At 41.7% G+C, this 8,557-nt stretch overlaps 1 pseudogene; it reads left to right on the top strand.

The window, feature by feature from the left end:
* The first annotated feature begins 1,633 nt into the window (after positions 1–1,633).
* On the top strand, positions 1,634–2,685 carry LOC132418242 (melanoma-associated antigen B5-like; annotated as a pseudogene).
* The last annotated feature ends 5,872 nt before the right edge of the window (positions 2,686–8,557 follow it).

Here is an 8,557-nt window from a genome sequence, read left to right as displayed (position 1 = left end):
GACTTGATGAATGAGGACTGAGGAGACAAAAACCACATAACTGAAGTCACAGAGAGACTGGCCTGTGTCTGCTCTCAGACTTAGAAGGCCAAGGCAGGGCTGCCAGGCTGAGCATCCCCTCACTTATTTTCAGGGTTTAGAGGAACATAAGAGCTTTGGTCTAAATGGGTGACTTTAAGTTGAAAGAAAGAGGAAACTTAGGGCCCTTCAGAAGTCAAGGTGAGGAACCTGAGTGAGGACTGAGGGCACACCCCTACCCTGAACAGAGAGAGCCCCAAGGAGCCTGAATCCTGATGTCAACACTGGAAGGGCACAGGTAGGAGTAGCCTCATGTGGCATTCCCAGACCTTGCCTCTCTGGCACCTCAGGAAGTGAGGATTTTAGTCTGAGGAGAGGGTCCTTAGGTAAACAAAGGAAGGAGTCCCAAGCCCTGCCCGGAGTCAGGGTGAGAATCCCGAGTGAGGACTTAAGGAAACCTCTGCCTTTAGACTCTGAGAGAACCCCACAGAACCATGCCCGTCCTGGTATCCCTGGTATCCCTGGGCTTTGTTGACATGATGTGACATATTTCCTCCTATGGTGTCACAAGGGGGTGAGGGACATGGTCTAAGGGGTACGGCCTAGGGCCAGCAGTGGGATGATTTCCAGGTTTTTCAAGAGACCAGGTGAATACCCTGAGGACTAAGGGAACCACATACCCCATAACCATAGAATTCATTCCTTACTCTCAGCCTCAGAAGACCAAGGACAGGTATGGTCAGATGAGGAGACTCTCACTTTCCCCTAGGGGTTTCAGGGTGGTGCTGGCCTTCGTATAAGGGGCAGGCCTAAGGGCAAGGGAGGGTGGAATTCCAGGACATGACAGAGGTCAAAGCAAGGACTGAGGGATCATCTACCACTAAATAGAAGTGATAAGGAATCCAGCCCTGCTCCTTGTTACAGCCCTTGAGGATCCAGGGCAGGACTATCAAGCTGAAGCTCCACCAACACTTATTTGTATCAGGTCTATGGGAAGTGAAATCCTTAGTTTGAAGGTGTAGCCACCATTCAATGAAAGGGGTGGGGATATCAGGCCCTATGTGTAGCCGAATTAAGGACCCTTAATGAGGACTGAGGACTCCAGAGGCCAGGACAGAAAACTCCCCACTGAGCAGTCAGTACTGGGGCCACCTGGACAGGGTTGATAAGCTGAGGACCCCCTTCATTTCTTTCTCATAGATCCCAGGGAGGTTTGTGATGTCAACCTCAGAACAGCAGAGGGAATGGGTCCCATGACCTGCCACCAGTTGAATGACGGTCTTGAATGTGACCTAAGAGACTCCTCAATGTAGAAGACCACCAGCCCCTGCTGTTGCCCCAGCATGCCTGAGGCAGGGGTGGCAGGATGCAGCCTAAAGATCATTCTAATTTCCTTCAACAGGTTTCCCAAGGGACAGGCTGATTAGGAGAACAGGAGCCCTATGGGTTTTTAGAGCAGTGCCCTCAAGGAAAACTACAAATGTAGCCTTCCTTATAACCAAGGTGGTATTTCCCTGCTGAAGCTGCACACTCTCTCAACCTTCCTCATCCAGTGGACCCTTATCCCCTGCTCTTCTACTCACACTCCTAACCATTGTCCCTGAGCACAGTCATCATGCCTCGGGGTCAGAAGAGTAAGCTCCGCACCAGTGAGAAACGCCACCAGGCCCAAGATGACTCCCAGAGTCACAGGAGAGTTCAGGCCACTGCAGTAATAGAAGAACCCCCCTCCTCCTCTTCTTCTGTTTTGGAAGATAATCCCCAGAGTTCATCAGCTACTGGGTCAAATAGCACTTCTCAGGGGTCTTCAAAAGCCCCATCTACTACCATCACTTCTTCAAGTACTTTTGACACAAGGTCTGATGAGGATGATAACAGTCAAGATGAGGAACATCCATGTTCCTCTGATGTCTCACCTTCCTTCTACTGAGAGCACATACAGTGATACTCTATAGTCAGATGGATTTGTTAGAGCAGTTCCTTCTGTACAAATATAAATGAAGCAGCCCATTATGAAGGAAGACATGCTGAAGATTGTCAGCCAAAAGTACCAAGACCGATTTGCTGAGATTCTCAAGAAAGCCTCTGAACGCATTGAGGCTGTCTTTGCGGTTGACTTGAAGGAAGTCGACTCAACCATCCACTCATATGACCTTGTCAGCAAACTGAAACTCCCCAACAATGGGAGGGTGCGTGCTGGTAGGGGGTTACCTAAGACCAGTCTCTTGATGACAGTCTTGGGTGTGATCTTCATGAAGGGCAACTGTGCCACTGAGGAAGACATCTGGAAATTCCTGAATATGATGTGAGTATATGCTGGGAGGAAGCACTTCATCTATAGGGAGCCCAGGAAGCTCATCACCAAAGATTTAGTGAGGCTTAAAGTACCTGGAGTACCGCCAGGTGCCTAACAGTGATCCTCTGTGCTATGAGTTCCTGTGGGGCCCAAAAGCCCATACTGAAACCAGCAAAATGAAAATCTTGGAATTTTTGGCAAAGGTCAGCGATATGGTTCCCAGTGCCTTCTCATCACCATATGAAGAAGCTTTTCAAGATGAGGAAGAGAGAGATCGAGCCAAAATTGCAGCCAGGCCTGGAAATACTGTCACTTCCAGGCATGTTCCATGGCCACGTCCAGCAGCTTCTCCCACCCTTACTGAAGTCTGAGACTTTTTTTTTTTTTTTTTTTTTTTTTGCTTTTCGCGGGCCTCTCACTGTTGTGGCCTCTCCCATTGCGGAGCACGGGCCCGGACGCGCAGGCTCAGCGGCCATGGCCCATGGGCCCAGCTGCTCCGCGGCATGTGGGATCTTCCCAGACCGGGGCACGAATCCGTGTCCCCTGCATCGGCAGGCGGACTCTCAACCACTGCGCCACCAGGGAAGCCCTGAGACTTTTTAAAAATCATCCAGATAAGAAAATTTGACATCACAATAGGGATTTTTGTTGAAATGGGAAAGAATCCCAAAATAAAATTGTTGGGATAATGGAATGAAAAAATAAAAAATAATTAAAAAGAAAACATGATAAGCCTTGATTTTTCTTGATCCTTTCAGTCTTCTGTTTTGTAAAATTAAATGATTTATACCTCAATATGCTTAACTTATTAAAGAATGTAGGCGGTATTAAATCTTAACAAGTTAGACCTCTTACTCACTTTCTTTGTTATTTCCCAAACGTCAGTTGAGCATCTACTCTTTAAAAGGCTCTGTGCTAGTACTACCAATGCTAAGGTAAAGCCCCAGCCTGTGCCCATACAACTTCAGACGCAAGGAGCTGCAGTCCCACAAGATGTTGAGATGCCCTCTATGACTTACGGGAAAGCAAAAGGATAATCCAGAAAGAAATCTCTACCTGGGGCAGTGTATTGATTTGTTAGGGCTTCCACAACAAAATACCACAGAATGGGTGGCCTAAACAACTGAAATTTATTTTCTCACAGTTCTGGAGGCTGGAAGTCCAAGATGAGGGTTGGTTTCCTCTGAGGCCTCTCTCCTCAGCTGGCAGATGGCCACCTTCTTCACTTGGCTGTCCCTTTGTGTGCATATATCCCTGGTCTCTCCTTTTGTGTCCTAATCTCTTCTTATAAAGACACCAGTCAGATTGGGTTATGGCCCGCCCTAATGGCCTCATTTTAATTTAACCAGCTCTTTAAAGACCTCATCTCCAACTACAGTCACATTCTGAGGTACTGGGGTTTATGCCTTCAACATGAATTTTTGGGGGGACACAATTAAGCCCCTAACAGACAGAAATCTAAGGTGTCTTTGCTCTTATCTCAATGCAGGAGAATACAGTGCACAGACAGGTATTCTATGCACATTGTCTCCAGGGAGTTTCTGAGAAATGAGGGTTAACTGCCTTGAGGTATGTCAGGGAGGAGGAAATTCCCCCACTACCCCTTTGAGTTCTTGTGGTTAGACTAATAAAGTTGGCACAAGACAGATTAACAGGAGAAGAAAGAAATTGTAATTCATGTGCACGGAGGTGTCATAGAAATGGTACCTAAGAAGTAGCCAAAGCAGGCAGCTTTTATACTTTTTAGACAAAGAAACAATAAACTTGTGAGGAATGGACAGGACAAATAAACTTACATTTTGGATAATTCCTTCAATTAGTAAGGAATCTAAAACAGAATTTGGGCTTGGGGTAGTAAATTAAAGAAGTAACAAGGTTTGTTTATACAGGCTTCTCTGCCTGAATTCCCTATTTCTGGCTATAAGGGTATCCTTCTACCTCCAGATGCAGGGAGTGCATCTTTCACATGAGAGATTTATTTCCTGCTTTCAGGGAGACCGAAAGGAGGGTCGGAGTGCCCCTCCTGCACTGGCTGTTTCTTAAATAACTTTAATTCAAAATAATCAATATGCCATTGTGGTATATTTGGGAGCAACCTGCCCTAAGCCTTAACAGTTCCCTCCTCTGAAACTTCCCTGGAAGTTTCACATATTAAGAGCTGAACTGGTCACTGTGGAGACAGAGAATGGGTTAGTACAGTCCTCTATTTCATTGAACCAGTTTCTTAGTTCTGAGAACAGTTCAGTTCAGTTAAATTGTTGTATCTCATTTCAGGAGGCAATGATGCAGATGGGCTCCCAAAGCTAGGTCTATGGTGCAAGCAATATCAGGTATTTAATAAGAGGCATTTCTATGGCAACAAAAGAAAAACAAAGGTTAATGATTGGAGCTGGTTATAAACCAGTTTCTGAGCCCAGGGGGCAGTCAGTCAAGAAGATTTCTAGGTGTCAGGTTCGAAGCATCTACTGCAGTTTGAAATGTCTCTGATGATGTCACTGGGTGTTCAGGTTAACTTTCTGAGTGGCTCATACAGCAACTGGCATGAAGATTGTTTAAATATGAGCTGCTGTGGCAATTTCTCTGACGTTTATATCAAGTCGTCTAGCTTCAGTGTGCAGGGCTTCAGGAAAAGAACAGTTTTAGTTCTCAATGATTCAAGTCAAAAGGATGGGAGAGGGGAGCAGGTCAAGTTGGCAGAGGAGTAGGACATAGAGCTCACCTTCTCCCCACAGATACATCAAAATAATGAGAGAAAATAGGAAATGTTAGAGAGTTGCAGCCAGATATTGGAGGAAACTAGAAAAATTCAGGATCCAGTCCAGTTTACAGGTAAATGACAAAACTTCAAGGAAAAGTAATAGCACTAGAATCTAATATCCACAAGTGTGTAGTATAGTTTCTATTGAAACAATTTTTCTCTCTAAAATCTCCCTCTTCTCTACCAAAGAAAGCAAAATTAAGACTAATTTGTTTGTAAAATAAGTCTAGATTCAATAAACTTGGCCTGATTATTTATGTTAAGTCCAGCAAGAATAGCAATTAGCCATACAGGCTCTTTTAAATCTGCTTTGCTGGAAGTTTTCATAAGGAGTCTCCAGAGTGAAATTTTAATAGCTTCTCAAGGCCAGGAAGCCACACCAAAGACTTGTCATCAGAGTTCCTTTTATACCTAGAGATTTGGGTGAATTCCTCTCTTCTTGAAGTCCCCCAAATATCCTGAGGCTCCTGTGACTGCCAGGAAGTGGCCTTCCTTACTCACCTGGTAAGGCTGCTGGGAAGCTGCTGGGAACTCTGTCAGCAAGGTCCTAGGCTGTTTTTTCAAGGGGTTTTATGGTTCCATAAAGTCGACCTTAGTTCCTTCAAGCTATCTGGTCATATCTGAGTGTACATGTATCTCTGTCAAATATGACATTCCAATCAAAGTCTTGGTAATATAACCAATGTTTCCAATTGTGTCCTGCTATAAGAACAGATTCTTATTCAATTATGCATATAACTATTTTGCCAAGAAAATAAGAATACTCACTGAGACTTTCTGAATTCTGGAGTGATCAGGTAGGGACAAAAAGATAAATGTTTAAATTCTATTTACAAAGGTATAATTTATCAAATTGCTGTAAGTGTTAAAAAATTTCCTTATATCTGGAAAATGAAAGATTTTTAAAAATCAGTAATATTTCAGACAAAAAAATCATGAAAATTATAATCATATTCATCAATTCATTCGGTCCCATGTTAATTCTTGTTCTGCTTGAGTCCAGTTTTTCCATGAGTTCTACCGATCTTCCCTGAAGACTGTGGGTGATAGGGACAGTGATAATTTCAAGAAGTTTGCAAGGTTTTTGTTAAGGCTTGTATGATTTGCCCAGGGAAATCTGTGCCTTGATCACTGGATATTTTAAAAGGTATACCCCAAGTGGAGAACACATTTTCTAAACAGTTTATTTGCCACTGTGAGAGAATCAGATTTGCAGCAAGGGAAGGCTTCAACCCATCCAGAAAATATACATACAGTAACAAGATTTTTTTTTTTTTTTTCTGGTACGCGGGCTTCTCACTGATGTGGCCTCTCCCGTTGCGAAGCACAGGCTCCGGACGTGCAGGCTCAGCAGCCATGGCTCATGGGCCCAGCCGCTCCGCGGCATGGGGGAATCTTCCCAGACCAGGGCACAAACCCATGTCCCCTGCATTGGCAGGCGGACTCTCAACCACTGCGCCACCAGGGAAGCCCAATAACATGAATATTTTGATGACTCATACTAAGTGGCAAATAAATGAAGTCCAGTTGCAGGTGTTCAAAGGGTCCAGCGAAAGGAGGTCTTCAGGCCTCTGGGGACAAAAATCTTTTTTTTTTTTTTTCTTCCCAGGGTTATGGACCTGCCAGGTCAGACGTTGCTGGTAAACTTTTTGCACAATTTTACAGAAATCTTCCTACCAATGTCTATTTATAATTTGAGTTATCTTAAATGGGGGGGGGGCGGTTTGCCAGAAAGCTGGGAGGAACCAAGGGGCCATCTTGGGTTTCTCATAGCCCCAGCTATTTATTTTATAGCTATTGTTTACCCATTTAATTTCTCCAATTCAGGGGCAGACTGCTGCTATGTTAAATGGACATCAGGATGGCAAAAGTCTGGCGATTAAGGGTCAATTTTTTGGCAGAAGCAAAATGGACTTTATCCACACGTGCCACAATCTTTACAGATTCTTTTTTTGTTGCTGCCTGTGCATAAAAGTCAGCTTCAGTGTTTCCCTGATACTTGGGTTTAGTCCTTTTAGTGTGAGCTTCAATTTTGGTGACAGACAACATTTTATGCCAGGACATATAAGACTTCCAGTAGTTTCACATAATTTCTGGAACACTTATAATACCTACCTATACAGACACAACATGAAAAAGGCTTAACGTTTGTTACTTCTTATTTGACAATGCTTCCCATGTAATTTAACATAACAAATACTCCTAATTAGTTTAATATCTCTCTTTTTATAAGGAAAGAGGACAAATCTTTGAGATATTTCAGGGGCCCTCTGAAATAACTCATATCTTAAAGTTAGTTCTAAGTCAAAAAGACTTCATATAGAATTTGATTTGGGGGAAGCTTGCCAAAAATATCAAAGAGGCTTTAAAACACTTAGTCAAATAGGTCACTGTGAAACAATGCTTATTTATCCATTTAACCAAAGTAACAATTAAAGACTTCATAGGCAAATATAGAAGGTTATATGGTTCTGAGCAAAATTTCACTCTTTTAACACCCAGAGGACTAGGTTTACTTAAGCAATCAAAGACCTGATAAAGATAAGACAAGACACTATATATATTTTTTGGTCAGATTCCTTCAAGGTAAAGAAAAACCTTTCCTAATCTCTTCTTATCAAGAGCAGACCAATAGAAAAAAACAAACAAAAAAAACCTTTGTCCTTGAGATAAAACCAAATTCCAATTTTGTACCAGTTTACTTTTGATACTTAAGCTCATTTACTTAATTAAATTGATTCCAATCTTATTTAGTCCTGACCACACATAAAATTCCTTTCCAAAGATTACTTTTTTCACAAAACTTACAATTTTCTATGTCCATTTTAGTTTGTGCCTTGTTTTCTTTCCCATTTAGAAATAACCAGCCTTATGGAAAATCACTTTCGTTTTCCTTAACAAACACATCTCTGTACCCTATAACTTTTCTTACCCCAAAACATATCCCATTTCTATTGCTATATCGGGTAGCTTTAACCAATATATTAATTAGAATTCTTAATCCTTTGAAATCTTAATTTTTTAGTGAAAATAAAGAAGTAAACAATTCTGAACTGTATTAACATTTTGTGGCTTGGCAAACTTAAAAATACATTTTATAATTTCTAGAAATATATGTTACTTTATAGAATAATCTTTCAATAAAGCATAAGGTATATTTATTAATAAACCCAAACATACTTAGTCTCTGTAGTAAGAGGTAAAAAATAGGCAAACTTAGACTTGTTCAGCAGTTAATGTTTTAGTATTTTATCTTATTTGGAAATGACTAAACATTCAATGAATTCTCATCATTTAATTTAACTTAGCAAAACTCTAAGAGTGTAAATTACCAAAGAGATTTAGGAAACTATTTAGGTAGACAAACCACAAAACAATTATTGTTAAAAAGTTCACCTAAACACTCTTATTTCACACCTATTTAATTCTTTTGTTCTTAAATAATCATACTTAGATTACTCATGAAAATTTCATGAGTCATTAAA

This window comes from Delphinus delphis, chromosome X, assembly GCF_949987515.2.
Source record: "Delphinus delphis chromosome X, mDelDel1.2, whole genome shotgun sequence".
Classification (NCBI taxonomy): domain Eukaryota; kingdom Metazoa; phylum Chordata; class Mammalia; order Artiodactyla; family Delphinidae; genus Delphinus; species Delphinus delphis.
This window is presented reverse-complemented; position numbering and strand designations above follow the sequence as displayed.